This window comes from Ptychodera flava, chromosome 20 (assembly GCF_041260155.1).
Source record: "Ptychodera flava strain L36383 chromosome 20, AS_Pfla_20210202, whole genome shotgun sequence".
Taxonomy (NCBI): Eukaryota; Metazoa; Hemichordata; class Enteropneusta; family Ptychoderidae; genus Ptychodera; species Ptychodera flava.
In genome coordinates, this window is record NC_091947.1 from 34,560,387 (window position 1) to 34,579,145 (window position 18,759).

Consider the following 18,759-nt stretch of genomic DNA (forward strand, 5'->3'; position numbering starts at 1 on the left):
GCCAGGCATTTCACTAAACTTGTATTTATTTAGACTGTCTTCTACATAGTCCGATAAACGGATATGCATTCGGCGATTGTAGTTTTTGCTGGCCATCTATAGCTAATTGGTGTGAACAAGGTGAAATCAATCTGATTAATTATTTGAAAGTTTGACTACCTTTCTTTCTTCTTCACCAAAGAGTGACTATACTAAATCCATCAGAGAGGTAAGGGTCCTAAACTGGAGGGGGATAAAACTTATGTTGGGGCAATATATATGTAATTCGAGCATTATGGCATGGTACAATGTATGGCAGTCCCCGCAGAAAGGTATCCAATTATAAAAGAAAAATCAAAACTATGCAATTAATTCTTCTATACAAATCAGCAACCATAATTAATTTTTTTTCCATGAGTATATATTGACTTGACCATGTTATGTCTACTATAAAGAGCAATACTTTAATTTCACAGTGCCATGTTCTGATACCAATGCCATGGTGGTACCAGTACCTTAACACCTTGAATAACACCTTGCATAAAATCAATGGTAGACCCCCAAATACTTTACCAATTGGTACAGGCATACGCTAGACAGTAGAGGGGGGTCTACTGTCCATTAGGGGACGTTTCCATCTAAAAAACAATGCATTTTCAATGCACATTCACCCCTTGAAATAGGGGTTTCAAGGGGTATGGAGCTCCTAATTAAAGTTATTTGCCATCTCGTAAGCTGTTTGCAATATGTGATTAGAGATAGCGATTAAGTGGGTGTACAGAGAAGACATCTCTGCCTTACACACTTCACTCATACAGATAATCGTTCGCCTTGAACTTCTTTGAACATTGTACCCTAATTTTCACAGATTAGGACCTATAAATATACTACAAGCCACATTTTAGTTCAAATTAATAAAAGTAGGAACAAATTCCGATGTCCTGAAATGATAATACTATTGTCAAGGTTTACATGAGACTGAGTTTGTGCCACTTCACTGTACAATACCTTGGCATAAAGTAGTACCGGCCAAGCTATTGGTATCTGAAGTTGTTGACTAAGCGTTATGTAATGTCTGATTATATCTGATATAACTACTTCAGATTGCATATTATCAGTGCAGAAAGAGCCCAAAAAAGTGCACTGTTTTTTAGATGCAAGCGTCCCGTCATGCTATGGTACAGGGTACCACATCTGTTTCTGAAAGCTCATTAATTGTGTTCGTTCTGTTGTCCGATGTAATTTGTAAATACAGCACGATGAGTAAATCGAAAATACTCCGTTGTGTATATAGGGTCATGACTTAGTATCCTGTTGCAATTTATGTGAGATGACACCATTATACACCTCTTTTATCTTTGTAAAGTAAAACTGACCTTTTCTGCAATCTCTAGCTTTTACTGTCGATGATTCTGGTCTGAGTCAAGCTAGTGTGTTCATACACATGCAGCTAGCTAAGCTAGCTCCTGATCTCACACCGTATACAGCATCGAAGCCATCATACCGAAGCTGCAGAAACTACCCGAGGTCAACGCAAGTGGCGCTCAATGGATCCAAAAGGTGCCGTGGTACTTCTGTCGTTTTAGACTGCTATAATACCTCCATGGTGAGAAGTACAGGTTGTATATACACATGATATGGCCGGCCATACGGCTGGCTCAACGAAAGTTTATAATTTCAAATGCGCGCCACTATTGGCACGCATGGCCCAGAAATCTGCGACAAAAGAGAAATATATGCGAGAATGTTGCGGAATCGCGGCCTTGTGAAAATGCTGTATATATCCATACTGACAAACTACACTTGTCTCATTTCTTAATTTCTTTGCACAAATTATGTGTATTCCAATTAGCAATTATATGCTAGCCTATGGCCATACAAAATTTACTCATAAGATTACAAAAGTTAAAGTTTTGTTTTTTTACAATGAAGAAGACCATGCAATCATTGCTACTACAATGTATCAAGGTGCCAAAAACTGTGTTTATCTAGACATATTGAAATGACAGCTGTCTTCTAAATTTCAACAATTCTCTTGGTATGATTGATTTTGAAGCGATTGATGAGAAATTTATTATGGTTGAAGTTACATTTATACATACTTTTGATTCTCCTGATTTCATTGCCTTCAATACGATATCTCTTGCATACAAGTTTCAAATTACATCTACCACCCTTGCAGTCATGAACAACATTGATCATTTGAACTATTTTGGGGGTTCAAATAGCGAATACTGTCCTGTTTCTCTGATGACTTGACAACCAAACAGCTCATCAGTTAGAGATGTGCTTGGTGATTCCATTTCTGTTTCATAATCTTCTATTTGGACTACCCCTTTACTTGGTAGCTTGTTTAATTTTATTTCAGCAATTGTTGCAACGACACCAATGTTGACCTATTAAAAAAGATTGATACATAAGTGTAATTAAAAATTGAAGTGCTTACATCAATACACTATTCACATGAATGCAGAATGACAATTGTAGCATCGCATGTAGAAATGATAGATAATCTTTGGATTATTACTTTTTTCTTTAATTTTCAGAAAAGACCCTCTGAATGGTGATGCAGAATTGCACTTATACAATTCCAATGACCATGATTTTTATGGTGTAGGCAACTGGAAATGGGACACCTAATTAGCAATTACCAATCTGTATTGCTTGCCATATAGCAAATTCACTTGGCAATTAGCGAGGTACTCTGTTAACTTTTCAGCGATGTCTTTTTTCATTTCAGTCAAATGCAGACACTTCTTGCAGATGGGGGGGGGGGATGTTGCAATAAAGCTCATCAGGGTTTGAATAATTCAGTATATGATTGTGACAGACATAACAATTGCCTACATCATTTTCTCATAAATTTCCACGTAAGAGAGGGGTAACATTCTTTGACACATTACCCCCCCTTTTCTGTGCACTCTCCCTCTGTACCCTGGTTTCAATTTCAGTCCTGTCAGGTATCTCAGCAAGAACCCTGCCATGATACCCATCCAAATAAAACAATATTTGGTTGGGTACTGGGTATAGCGTAAGCATTGACATTTACATTTTGTTGCTACTTTGAATTTCATTTTGTTGGTTTCATCTTTTTCAACTATCATAATTAAGACAACAAATGATTATCTAGCATGGTATATCAGGATATGAAAGGTAATTAATATTATTTTATTAATATTTTTGTAAATTCTGAAATATACATATTTAACTTTTCTTAGTTTGGGTAGGGGGCTAGGGGTTCCAGTCTAAATTTCTGTATGTGGGGTACTCAGATTAATCATGTTTGACAGGGTGGCTGAAGCTCCTCTAATTCTCCAACAACCCATGTCATAAATATTGTCATCTCCTTTATAGATTTAGTTTGCCTATTGTAGCTATTTCCCAGACATTATATTTTTACTGGACTGAAAACTTTGTACTCTAAAACTTTGTATAAGGACACAAAATGGCACACAAATGCATCTAGATTTTTTTTCTGTTTATGGCTACTGATTGCAATTTTGTATCCCTAGCTATAATTGATTACACAAGAACAACTTGCTAGGAATTGATTTATACCACAGTCTTATAAAGTATGGCCGCCAGAGAGTCATAACAATATAAAGGAATACATATTGGTGATGGGATAATTAGTGTAAGGAGCATTCACTTTTCGATATACACGACATGGACTGCTGGTTACCATAAGCTTTTCTGTCAATTTATACCTTCAAACATTCTAATACCCACATACCTTATCTTTGTTGTCTTTGTCTACTATTGATGCCCCTATTTTTACTGGAGGGGTTTGCATCAAAAATGAAGACCTATTTAAACTACAAAAAGATTTCTATATTTAGACAAAGATGGGTAAAAGATGCATTTCAGTCTTTTCTCCATTGAAATTGATGAAAAATTAAGCAAGTTACGCTAATTTTTATTTTTTCAGGCAATGTAAGTATTTTGACAAAAGGGTTACAGAACATTACACTAATCCTATTGTTTACAATATACCCCCTTTTAAGATATTTCTACAGGTTGTTTTAATGCAAAAATGAGTATATCTCAGCTATTTTAAGAGCAATTCAAACGAAACTTTGAGGTGTCGCTAATGACGTCATCTCTTAAATGTTCCAATATTAAAATTTTTTTTGAGCAAACAGTTGCTATGGAAACCGTTTTTTACAAATTACTCATTTTAAATTTTTGTTAATATCAACAGACAACGATTATTTACCATACTGAATACCCTTTTATATCAGTATAACATACATGTTTAGATCTAAATTAGGTAACATTTTAAATTAACCTCAAATAGTTATTATTTTCTTTCAGTTGCCATGGTTACAAATAAATATCACCAGGCTTCTCAAGGAATATCAGGGTTCTCCACGAGGGGATTTAGACACAGGGGTGGGCCACCCCTGTGTTTTTGAAGAAGTCTATCCATGTGTTAATAACCCAACAAAAGAATACATTATCAAAACAAAAGAATATGTAAATAATGCATTGTTATGCAAATTAGCCACCCCTGGTTATTTCTGAGCTCTGGAGAGCACTGGATATGTTTAGAGATGGTCTGTCAATTTTTGGGGATGAAATTATTGGTAAAACAGCCTGATTGAAGTTTTACTCATGTAATTCAAATAATAAAAAAACAATATCCTAATTACTAATTGTTATGCAAATTAATGATTTCTGATTAAATGAGTATTGCATCATGGGATACATGTATGTCATTCCTGTACTAGTCACCTACCAAATATTCAAACTTCAAAAGATCATGAGGTCACCATCCCTCAGGTCTTTTAACAAGTCAATATTCCACTGATCATTATCGTCTTCATACTTTACAGAGTATATTGTTTTTAAGGGTTTATCTTTGTTTGTTTTGTTGATTCCCAAAACTTCTCCTGAAAACCACTCAAAACCAGCATCATTGTCTACAACACATTTATGCTTGATTTTTTTTCCAATCAGTTTTTCCGGATTTTGTACTAGTTCTGGTAGTTGTTTTTTCTGTGCCTCGATGATTCTTTTTTCTCTGGCTTCCTTTATCTTTGTGGCAAGTTTGTGTTTCTCTGCTGCTACTTTAATAATGTTTCTTTCGTCAGCTGACTTAGTTACGTCGTCATGTTCCGTTTCCATGTCTACTGATATTACAGCATACAGTTTCAGAATTTCATGTAAATTTGATTTAAGTTTTGCAACACTGAACATTTCTCGTTTCTTATTTACAGTTGTACTTAAAAGGAATAATGATTTTGGTCCTTGGGATTTTAACACCTCTTTATGAAATAAAATTTGATTTGTTAGACATTCTTTCTGTTGTTTTTCATTTAGGCCTTGTAGCTTATTTTCAATATCTGTGCACGACTTCCACACTGTCTGTATTTTATCTGTTAGAGCAACTTTGCGTGAATACTTTCGCTGTTCTGCTTTTTCTTTCTCTCTCTGTTTTTCAACAAGAGCCTCAAGTTTTTCCTCTTTGAGGATTTCTTGTCTTGCTTTATATTTTTCTCTTGCTTTATTCACACTCTTTCGTGCTTCATTTCGAAGTTTTTCCTTCTCTTCTGTCGTCTTGCTATCTAACCAATCTTTTGTTTTGTTATTAGACCACATTATTTGTGCCTCTACCGCTACCACCGTACTCGCAGGCTTGAATCAAAGCAGCATGTCAAGCATGGCAAAATCCCTCTTAGAGATCTGTTAGTTGTGGGAACACAACTAGCACTTTGTTTCAGACCAGCTGACGGGCTAGCATACTTGCCGCCTGGCAACTGGTCATCACATTGCCTCTCAAGTATAAGCAACATGCAACCACACAACATTTCCAGACACTGAATGGTCATCTGGTCCAATTCCAGATCACCATCTCTGAAAAGAGCCTGATAAACCTGATCTTTGTGGACCTCAACATCTGCCCAAACAAATGTTTGTTCCAACAGGGGACTAGCATCGGAACTCCACTTTTCAAGTTTATTTTGCAGAATCGCCAGATAGGGGTTTAAGTCTAGAACACTTTGTGTCTGTTCAATGAGACGCCAATATGGGCCAGTAATTAATTTATCGATGACGCCAAGAGCCCTGAGACCTGCAATATGTGACTTTACAGAGAGGTCTTCAGAAACAGCTTGCAGCAACCTGTTTTTGTTGGGCCATAGCTGAAGAAATTTATCAATATGAGAAATATGATAATAAAGTGCTCCAGCATTGTAGAATAAAATATTAAATCTGTTTCCACGGAAAGGAACCAAGTACATTTTATCACTTTCAGCTTGCAAAAATGACAAAAAGTATGAGCCAACTCCAGCCTCCTCTGAACCACCCTCATGGAATGCTTTCACAGCAGTTCGGATTAGCCGTACAGTACCTGCTTCTGCAGTTTCAAATGCATGCTTGGATTAATAATTTGATGTTATGTTTTCAAAAATATTAAGTGTCTTGTTACATTCAGAAGCAAAGTTGACAACCACATGCATTTTGCAATAAAAATTGCCCATTTCGGAAAGCTCAGTTTTCACATCTGATGACAGAGTATCAAAGTTTTTGACAACATCAGGTAAAACTGAATGGCGGAATTAAAGGTTGGGTTGGTGGGGCCCTGATCAGACATTGTGTTTTTGATGGTTGCAATCAATTTTTTTGCACCATCTTCAGTACTCAGTCCTGCTTCATTTATATCATCAATTGTTTCTTTGAAATTTTCAAATATGCTGTTTGTGTCCTTACCAGCTAGCTCTGATAAACCCATGGACATTGATTCGCCACTGCTCAATGTGACCTGAAAATTCTGGTACTCTCTGTGTTTTTTTGTTGTGCCATCACCATTAAGTGTATGGCCACCAGTGCCAGTACTGTAGTGCTCACCACAACTTATCATTTTTTCAGCAACTTGCACATGGGCCAAGTGTTTTGCCTCAACAAGAAGCCTAGATTTCTCTGCATTAGATGGCCGCCTAGCCACATTTTTCTTTGCAAGTTTATTTAGTACTGTTTTTATGACACCGTTGACTTGATTCATGGACACATGCATGGTCAACAAATCCATGATGACTTCACGTATTTCATTAGTGTAATGCCCATCTTCAAATGATATTATTTCGTCATCATTACACAGAGCTAGTTAGTCCCCACGGACACCGTCCGGGGGGACTTATAGGTTTGGTCATGTCCATCCGTGTATGCGTCCGTTCACGCAGATATCTCAGACATGCCCAGGTCAATTTCTTTCAAACTTTGCACAAGGATAGTACCCTACCCCATACAGATGCAGGTCGATTTGTTTCACAATGCGATCAAATTTGGCCGTGTTAGAGGACTTTTTAGTTTTCATCTCCATAGACTCCTATGTATAAGGCAGTCTCCATAGACTCCCATGTATAAGGCAGTCCATAGACTCCCATGTATAAGGCAGTCCATAGACTCCCATGTATAAGGCAGTCCACAGACTCCCATGTATAAGGCCAAGAAAAATAAAAATTTAGTTTCTCATCGTTTCATATTGCAAAAAGGATGCAGTGACACAGTTTATAGTCCCCATGGATGAAGTCCAGGGGGCTTATAGATTGGGTCATGTCCGTCAGTGAGTCCATCCGTTCACGCAGATATCTCAGATATTTTGACAAAATGTCACGTGACCTTGGTGACCTTTGACCTCAAATATATATATTTGTCCATAACTCAGTAACCACAAGTGCTACACCCTTCATATATGGTATGATGTGACAGCTTATGACGCCACATATTGTACCTTGTTAATTATGTGCATCTCTAATTTTGAGCAAGCCAATCGAGCTAGAGGTCTGATTTTTGGTATATAGGGATAACTTAGCAATACAATTTTTTTTTGACAAAATGTCATGTGACCTCGGTGACCTTTGACCTCAAATATACATATTTGTCCATAACTCAGTAACCACACCCTTCATGTATGGATGACAACACATGCTTTACCTCAATAATTATGCAAATATATAATTGTGGGCAAGCCAATAGAGCTAGAGGTCTGAATTTTGGCATACAGGGATTTATAAGCAATACAATTTTTTTTTTCAAAATGTCTCGTGACCTTGATGATCTTTGACCTTGATTATACATATATATGAATAACTCAGTAACCACAAGTTCTTTACACTTCAATTTTGATAGGATAATAGACCTTAAGATGTCACATCCTGTACCTCATTTATTATGCGCATATGTATTTCTTGGCTGGCCAATACAGCTAGAGGTCTGATCTTTTTTCCTGATTTAGAACCATAACTTAGACATGCCTCTTGTTTCAAATTGGGAACAATGACATAGACCTATGTGCCAATAGATCTGAACATATACACTCCAGTGATACTTCTTAATGACCACATTTCCCTGTCCCATCAAGACTAATACTCCTATTACCGGTACAAGTGGGGACTATGTCATTGTCAATGACTTGTTCATTGTAAGTCGTGATATATCCTGTTGAGTTGCTACAGGCTGATAATTTAAAACACAAAATGTCTATGTTTATCTTAAACTCTATTACACATGCAGTCTCAATACTTACTGTTCTAAATTGCTCAAACGCTTAAAGACCATATCCAGTAAATCAACAGCTGCCACCAATGGTGCGAGGCGAACTTCTTGGCACAGTTTACCTTGAATATGCTCATTGAATGTTATTTGAAGAAACTCCCAGTGGAAGGGTACCAACATACCAGCTGCTGCTTTTCTGTCTTGTACCTGTTTTATTTCAAAAAATAAAACTAATTGTTAAGTCAGGTATAGAATACAAACTTTAAAAGTGTACAGGCTACTTATCTCAGCTGGGACGGCAAAGCTCCAGTCTCAGAGATGTAACAGTCAGTCGGATGAATGGACAGTCCTTTGGCTTGCAGGCTTGAAGTTGCACAAAATAAATCCAGTATAAATCCACCGTTGGCAGTGAAGGTCTTGAAAAGTCTTGACATTAATACTGCTGGAGTTTTCAAAGACTTGAAGTAACACGCAAGAGACACGATCCCAAATGTCTGACTGCAAGCCTGCTGTATACTTAATATGTGGTTATATTAGAGCATATAAGAACAATCTAGAATTTTTATTGACATGCTAATTACTGTTCTAAAATTATCTCTCTTACACAACTAATTAAATTTCCAGAACATTCCAAGCATAACTAATTGAATTCAAGGTTGTGACGTCATGAAGGACAGTGACCCTGAGAATGTTCCAGACTAATTAAACTCAGGTCATGAGTGTGGGAGAAAATGACCAGCATAACATACCTCACTTCCAATATTCACATGCCATGCCTTGAAGTAACGCCGTAATTTCCTCATGGCAGCCCATGTTGCTCCCATAGCAACTTTCAAGTGAAGGCCAGCACCTGGAGGTACGGTATTTTAGCCTTGAATGGGTTAAGGTAGTTGTGTTGGATATGTGGCATGCATATTTCAATTTACTTCTTAAATATGCACAAAATTAACAACAATACATCCTAAGGATTACTATATAACATGTATAAAGGCATCAAATTACAAAGAATGTATCAGGTACATAGTCAAATTGTTGATGATACAATAGTCTACATAGAGATTTCAATTACCTTGAGCATGTGAATGTAAGTATCAAAGTGAGCTGGCTTCAGCAAGGGCTCATCTACATCTTCAGTTTCTATTTGCTGACAAAACAGTTTCAGGTCCAGTTCACTGCAGGCTACTTATAGCATCTGAAAAAAAACTGAGAAAAATCCCAAGGCTGAGGTGGAGTCCTGGTAATGCTACCTGTGTAAAAAACAGTGTAGTGAATCAGTGTTGAAAGGCAGTAACTTATAATACAGAGTAAGAGTGCTTTGATAACACTGAATATGGTCATTTTTATGTGTCTTGCACAACTCAAAAAAACTATTGTAGTGTCTGATGCAAACTATTTAGCATATCAACAAAGTCTAAAGAGCTTTAGTTGTTAATTTTGAAATTTGATTCTAAGTCCACCCTTGAACTAATAAGCAAGTATTTCAGCATGCTGTAGACAGCTGAATAAGACAGTATACAGGACAAAACTTACCAAGAGTGCACAGCAACTGCAGTGGATCTTTTGAAGAGGAAATTTGAGGGAAACAAATGTGTTATAATGAAGTAAATTAATCTTACTCTATTCGAATGTTGAAGAATGGTTTTCCAATACAATTATGATATGTAGATGCCATGGCTTTCTTACTCCTTGCTGCAACATATTTACTGTGATCTTCCTTGATCTGCTCTAATGTCCTGGGTTGGATATCTTATCGTTCTGGTGGCAGTGCTGCTTCAGTTGATGTTACCAAGCACCACAGACAAAAATATTTGCCTATAAAAACAGCAGTCAAATGGCTTCATGTTAAAAGGAAGGACAATGTTAGGTAAACATGATCTACTACTTGTTGATATTTTGTCCATAGTAATCAAATAAAAGTCAACCTAATTAACATTTTTGGCCTTCAAAACACTTTTTGATCAGGTAATAGTTACTTGGAAAATGTGGTATATTTTAGACTACTATAACTCTATCTTGTGAACAGTTTCAATGGAGAACAGATCATAAATTGACTGTGAAACTGCAGTAGGCCATTTTCATGACCCCTGAGTGACCTCAAATCCTGGTCTTTTTGGTGGTAAGGCATCCTACAACATTGAGCGTTTCTCTCTTATGTAACAGATTAAATCTCATTTTTTTAGCTCCCTAGCCATATGTATATATGGCAATGGAAGCTATTCTTATAGGCTAGGAAATGTCTGTATGTATGTATGTCTGTATGTCTGTATGTCTGTATGTCTGTATGTCTGTATGTCTGTCCGTCAACATCAAAAACTCCAAAACCGCTGTACATTTCATCTGATATTTGGTGTGTACATGGATGATGGGCTGTAGATGAGATTTTGTTCAAATGAAGTTGTCATTGCCAAAAATATGCAAATTAAGTGAAAAAATGTAAAAACAGTCAAAATTGAAAAAACTCAATAACCACTGAGCAGATTACATGAAAAATTAGCATGTAAGTACTTTTGGCTGACATGAAATGATTGTGCGCATCTTGGGTCAGTATCTTGGTCTGCTATTTTTCATGAATTTTTTGTAATTTTCTCCCATTTTTGGTCAAAAAATCTCCTGCTCTGAAACCACAAGTCCGATTGATTTGAAACTTGGTATGGAAGTGCATAGGAGTGACCTTTCCCAATTTGGGCAAATCGTGGTGAAATTTGCATATTTTTAGTTTACACGTCCATAGACTCCCATGTATAAGGCAGATCTCCATAGACTCCCATGTATAAGGCAACAAAAAATAAAAATTTAGTTTCTCATCGTATTCATATTGCAAAAAGGATGCAGTGACACAATTTTTAGTCCCCACGGATAAAGTCCAGTGAGCTTATAGATTGGGTCATGTCTGTCTGTTGTCCATCCGTGAGTCCATCCGTTCACGCAGATATCTCGGATATTTTGACAAAATGTCATGTGACCTTGATGACCTTTGATCTCAAATATACATATTTGTCCATAACTCAGTAACCACAAGTGCTACCACCCTTCATATATGGTATGATGGGACAGCTTATGACGCCACATATTGTACCTCATTAATTATGCACATATCTAATTTTGAGCGAGCCAATAGAGCTAGAGGTCTGATTTTTGGTATATAGAGATAACTTAGCAAAACAATTTTTTGACAAATGTCACGTGACCTCAGTGACCTTTGACCTCAAATATACATATTTGTCCATAATTCCGTGACCACAAGTGCTACAGCCTTCATGTATGGTATGATGGGACAGCTTATGACGCCGCATATTGTACCTCATTAATTATGCGCATATCTAATTTTGAGCGCAGCCAATAGAGCTAGAGTCTGATTTTTGGTATAAAGGGATAACTTAGCAAAACAATTTTTTTGACAAAATGTCACGTGACCCCGGTGACCTTTGACCTCAAATATACATATTTGTCCATAACTCAGTAACCACAAGTGCTACAGCCTTCATGTATGGTATGATGGGACAGCTTATGACGCCACATATTGTACCTCATTAATTATGCACATATCTAATTTTGAGCGAGCCAATAGAGCTAGAGGTCTGATTTTTGGTATATAGGGATAACTTAGCAATACAATTTTTTGACAAAATGTCACGTGACCTCGGTGACCTTTGACCTCAAATATACATATTTGTCCATACCTCAGTAACCACAAGTGCTACAGCCTTCATGTATGGTATGATGGGACACCTTATGACGCCACATATTGTACCTCATTAATTATGCGCATATCTAATTTTGAGCGAGCCAATAGAGCTAGAGGTCTGATTTTTGGTATATAGGGATAACTATAGGAGAGAAATTTTTTGACCAAATGTCATGTGACATCGATGACCTTTTACCTAAAATATATGTTTATGTCAATAAATAAGTAACCACAAGTGCTATGTCCTGTGTATTTAGTATGATGGGAGACCTTATGACAACACACGCTTTACCTCATTAATTATGTACACATCTAATTCTGGGCAATCGAATAGAGCTAGAGATGTGATTTTTTGGCATATAGGGATTAATTAGCAATATAATTTTTTTTTCAAAATGTCATGTGACCTCGATGACCTTTGACCTTGATTATACATATATATGCATATTTCAGTAACCACAAGTTCTATACCCTCCAATTTTGATAGGATATTAGACCTTAAGATGTCACATCTTGTACCTCATTTATAATGCGCATATGTATTTCTTGGCTGGCCAATACTGCTAGAGGTCTGATCTTTTTTCCCGATTTAGAACCATAACTTAGACATGCCTCATGTGTTTCAAATTGGGACAACGACATAGACCTATGTGCCCATAGATCTCAACATATACACACCAGTGATACTTCTTAATGACCACATTTTCCTGCACCATCAAGACTAATACTCCTATTACAAGTGGGGACTATGTCATTGTAAATGACTTGTTGAGTTAATGGTTGTATCACAGTATTCGATATATCTAATTCTGTATTTTTTCCATTTTATATTCTGAATAATTACATTAAACATATTTCACTGTCTCCAGTACATTTCATTTAAGTATTTTCACTTCATGCACTTTATCCCTTTCACACATGTTCAAATATCTGACCAGAGAACAAACACTAAATAGTCCAGGATGGGAGCTACAGTGTCATTGACGCTATTTTTTTTTGTTCCAGGATGATTTTGAATGCATAAATTAAACTTTATGGTCAAGTATTTCAGAGTTTGAACTCAAAATGGTAAACTCATATCAGCAAAAAAGCCAGGATGTAAACGTCACATCACATTTTACAGGCAAAACTCACCTGTGTACAGGGTTTATCATCATCATGCCAGAAGAGTCTTTTCCCGATTTCAGATTTCTGAATTAATAAAAAAAACGAGTAATTACATAACCATGTTGACATGAGTAATAAAAAGGTTGAACTCTTTGTAACTACATTATTCTCCACACAAAAACACTTTCTATTTTGGAAACATTGGTCTGCCGTGATTGTTGTATATGCTCTGTTGTTTTGAAAGTCTTGGTGACTTATTTATTTTTAAAAGTGAGTGGTAAATATGATGCAATCATCGTACCCTTCAAAATAATAGACACTGAATATAAACTCATAAATACATAAGCATTCACAATATTATTACCTGAGGGGATGTTGTATTGTTTTCCTGTATGTTCTCTTTAGGTGATGATAATGTCAGGTCAATTACTGTATCAGGCATGACTTTCTTCCTCTTTGGTTTGATTCTGACTTCAGTTTTATTGGTGGTGAAGGATGGTACAGCCTAAGATGTTTTGCCATGGATGCCTCACTGTTAACATTTGTTGAACACGTAGGACAAGTGATGTATTTTGAAGGAGAATGTGCCAGTGACATGTGTAATCTCATGGATCTCTCGTCTGGCAATGATGCAGTACATCTTGTCATAGGATAGCAAAATAACTGGCAAAATGCAAGATTCACTTAAAATAATAGATTGCAGGCAGAGTATTTACTACTGCTACTTCTACCAATAATAATAATTTTTTGAAATTGAATAAAATATATTATGGTCTGTCAGTTTAATTGTTTGTTACACTAGTATTAACTTGTATTTGGAACTTATTTATGATGCAAACAATTTTTAGAATGAAATTTTGCATGCTTCAGAAAATTTCTGAATTTTTTGTTTCAGTTATTAAATTTGATAACAGGCCATGTTTGCACTGAGCAGGGGAATGATGGTACACGTGTACCATCATTCCCCTGCTCAGTGCAAACCAAGAGACATTGCAAGAAAATTTGTGAGGAATAGCTGAAATGTTGTTTTAAAGATGGTAACTCTGAAGAAGGTTATAGTGCTCATTGTGACACTTGAATCATAATTAAAAATACTATGTAATGATAATCTTTGAAACACTTCAAGGTACAGCGAAACTGTATCCTCTATGAATACTACTTGTATACAACAGAAACACATACCAATGAGATTTGTCTCAGAGGCAACACTGTCAGTCTGCTAGTGCAGTACCGGTACATGCACTTTGGCAGAAATTTGAATGTTCAATGTTGACACATGTGTACAAGGTCACAGCACTGTATACACATATATACACAGGTCTATGCTTGGGCCACGGCCGACAGCAGACTGGAGCCCACAGGCGACTGTTGGTCACAGGCCCCACATTGCGTATTGATATACTTGAATTAAAATAATTGCTACACAACGGTTATAGATTTGTTAAAATTCAATCACAATTTTGCCTGGATGGCCGTCCACGTGTTTGCTCGCTCTGACGCTTGCACATGTCCACATTTACCATGTGGGTGTGTACAGTATGATCACCATCAATCATCATCATTATCATCATTATCATCACCATCGTCATCTCGATCAATGCAGCAAATCAGCTTCTATTCAAGGTTCGGCCCAAATAAACCGAAAAGTTATTAAAGTATTAATGGATAAAATAACTTACTTTCACTTTTGACGAACTTGACATTCCTTCTGCCATGATAGCCTGATTGCCTATAGCAGTACACGTGATCACATAACAAGTGGAATCATTGCGCACCCTGTCTATGACTGATGACGTTCTGATTCAGAGATCGAAGTTTTTAAGTTCAAGATTCAACATAGAAATAAAATAATTTCTAAAGCCTTTTAAAATCTAAATTATATTTTATTTATCAGTATATTACATCAAACTTTGAAAGTTATGAAATTTAAATTCCGAATCTGCGTCTGAAGTTATAGGATCTGAGGATCTGAATTTCTACATTTATTGTGGATAATAAAGTAATTGAATTGAATCTGAGGATCTGAAAAGTCATCTCTACCAAGTCTCATGCAATGAATGACCACATGTGCAGTCAATGAGCCTTATAGGGTCAACTTCACGACTGCCCTGTTTTGTTGTGCAGGGTAGTACTTACACCACACTTGGCACAGACATAGGAGATATAAATGAGGTCTTATTTACCTTGTTAGGGCCACTGCTTAACACCCCATAAGCTGAGTATGTCTTTACACTGACATAACCTGGTGAAAGTGTTCAACGATCTCACAATAACACCAGTCACAGAGTTGTAGTGTTAACTTGTTTATTGCAAATGTTATCAACACCAACAATTTGAAGATACAACAATCAATTGCTTAAATGATAGCAAAAAATATCATACATGTATTATATGAAAGCTTAATTGTATACATTCCGGACTTGTAAGTCACAGTGTGTATCACACTTGTACAGTGTGAGCTGCTATGTTGGCACTCAAAATGAGGGTCTGTGAGCAATTTTAGTAGGTCAGGGAGGCAGGGACCAGTGGGGTAAGCCTAATTCATGTGCCGTGTGCCACGTGCCGTGTGCCAGATTAGTAGATACATTTTTACTCCAATTTAATTCATTGATTCATTTTCATGAATAAATCAACATTCGGGCTTCAACGCCGCCTTCTAAATGCATGAACTGGGGGCCACCGAATGACTTGCGAATTCTGTGCATATGCAGAAAGGGATGCGAGAGAAATTATAGGGAGGGCCAGTATTTTTCAAAATCAAACCGCGTAAATTTGTAACATTAAAAATTTATCAATCAAAATTCTGTACATTGATTTTGTGGGCCATATGGTAAGGTTGCCAAAGGCAGGAAAATAGAGAAAAACTAAAATTATCGGCCAATAGTATTTCATTTTGTCTTTTGAGCATCGACTTTGACCTAGCGATCACGTGAACGGATAGCGTATCCCGTATGTCTCCATCTGTAGCCAACTTTTATACCTACCCGCTGTGTTATTACCATAACGTTTGTTGTAAGTTTGGCGTAACAAAGGTAGTGTTGAGATGGGTATAGGGTTGTTTACAGTTTACGTGACTGTTCTCTAATTAATATGCAAAAATAAATATTTGTCCTCATTTTTAGATTACGCTTTTGAAAATTACTCTTGTAAAAATGACCAAAACACATCTTAGTACACGACTTTTAGTTTAACAATGATGTTAAAAGGCATATTCACGACTCAGAGTACAAGCTGCAAAAACGGCCATGTATGCAACATTGATAAAATTTGTCCGCATTTCAAGCTGCGTGTCCGATGTCGCATGCGCGAACAGCTATATTTAGTAACAAACCTGTAACCGTGAACAGGGCTATTGTGGTGTTGCCTGAATATACTCTGGGCATGTTTAAATTAACACAATTCCTAGATTCCGTTGTGTGATTATGTCTCAGTACTCTTTTTAATTAGGCCCTCCCTCCCTCCGTATAATTTCACACGAGTCCCTGGCACGCAACACATGGCACGTGAATTAGGCTTACCCGGACCAGTGCACAGTACTGAAGATTGAGAGAGGAGATAGCATTTTTGTAAAATTTTCCACTGATTGTGTCTTTAGCCATACAGAATAATGTGATGGAAAGTAGGGAGACTAGTTGTGCTTGTTTTTGAAATTTTTTCCAAAGGAAATGACAAAAGAAATTTGCATTCTAAGTTTTCTCAGAGAATGACCCCTTCAGTTTGTCATAACTTGCTGCCTAAAAAGTATGGCATTTGTAGTACCTACAGAACGTGACTTCCATGGTTGAATAATGGTTATTTGGAAACTTTCACTGAAATTTCTAAACATACTTTTACTTGATGTTATTTATCAATTATTCTGATGTTGCACATTATTGCTTGCATACAGAACTGAAAAGTTATTAGAAAAGTAACCTTCAAGGATACAAATCAAAGAGAATTGTGGGTAATTTATTGTACTGTGCAGTGTGTGTAATATCAAAGAGGTATTTATGGTGCACTAAAAAAGCAAGGTCAGATAAGACTTGCAGTGGTAAAACACTTAGGTATACTGCAATTTATAGAATAACATTTTGTAACGTCTTAAATCTGTGAAAAATAAATGATCAATGAAAGATGAAGGCTGACAACTTGATATGCTGAAAATGGTGAACTTACTATACAGATAATGATTTGGTGTTCATGTTCATGGAAAGGCTTTTGTTAGAACTATTTATTATAATCATTTTGACCATTTTGTGGTGGTGTTGTTGGATGCACATATCAGTGCCTAACACATCATGTAAGAATTATAGACCTATGTACTTGTATAGGCTAAACTTGTGCAAGAACTACACAATGTACATACCAGCTTTAAAATAGCCTGTGACACAAAGGAAATTTAAATCTGGTATGAATGAAACTGTAAAAGAATCAAATGTGATGGAATTGGGGATACTTCAGAAATAGTATTTAGCAAGCTGCATGATGGTAATTTAGATTTTTTAAAGATATGAGTAACTTCTGTGTGTTATGTTGGCAGTGTTGAGAACCAGTTAATTACAAAAACACTACTGAAAATCTTAGTTAAGTGAACATTTGAAAAATGTACATACAGTACAAAAGCTTATCTATAAAACTCAGCCATTGAAATGAATGGGAGATATCACACAATATCTACATGAGTAAGATATCAGTAACCTGTGTGTTTTACAGTGGCAGTGTTGAGCAACCAGTTAAAAAAACTAAAACAACTCTATTGAAAGTCCTAGGAAGCGAACATTTGAAAAATGTACATACAGTACAAAGGCTCATCTATAAAACTCAGCCATCTTTTTATGTGGATAGGTTATTATAAAATGATCATCATATTTTGTTACACTTTATAAACATGAGTGTCATCCATGAAAATGTAAGACTACAGTCTCAGAAGCAAATGGGTGGATGTTTGGCAACATCTATTTGATAAAAGATGGATCAAACCAACAAAGGAAGGAGATGTACAATACTTTACAGTCACATTTTTGAGTTATGAACATCGAAAAATTATTGCTCATTGAGTAGACTGGAATGAATGGTATATCTCAAACAATATCTACATGTTAAACATATCAGTAACCTTTGCAACCTTCTGCAAGTACCTACTCTGTCATATTGTCTAATGTTATTGTTTACAGGTGGTTTGTAGGGATATGGTACAGACTGGAGAAGTTTTATCTTGGTACTGTCATAAAACATCATCTTGATGATATTTTATTTTAGAGGGTGATAACCTTACATGACTCAAATTCACTTGTTTGTTTTCTTTTGATGCTTTGTAGAATTGATCATGATGTATGTAACTTGGGTGCAAAGGAAACACAACATTGGTATGAATTGACGTCAGTTTGCATAGTAAAGATCAGGTAACTGTAGGCAACTTTATGTATCCACTGATGTTATGGTAGGTAACTGCCTGTTTGGTTGGTGTTTTTGGTGGCACAATATTGACAAGAGATTTTTTCTTTGGCATAGTA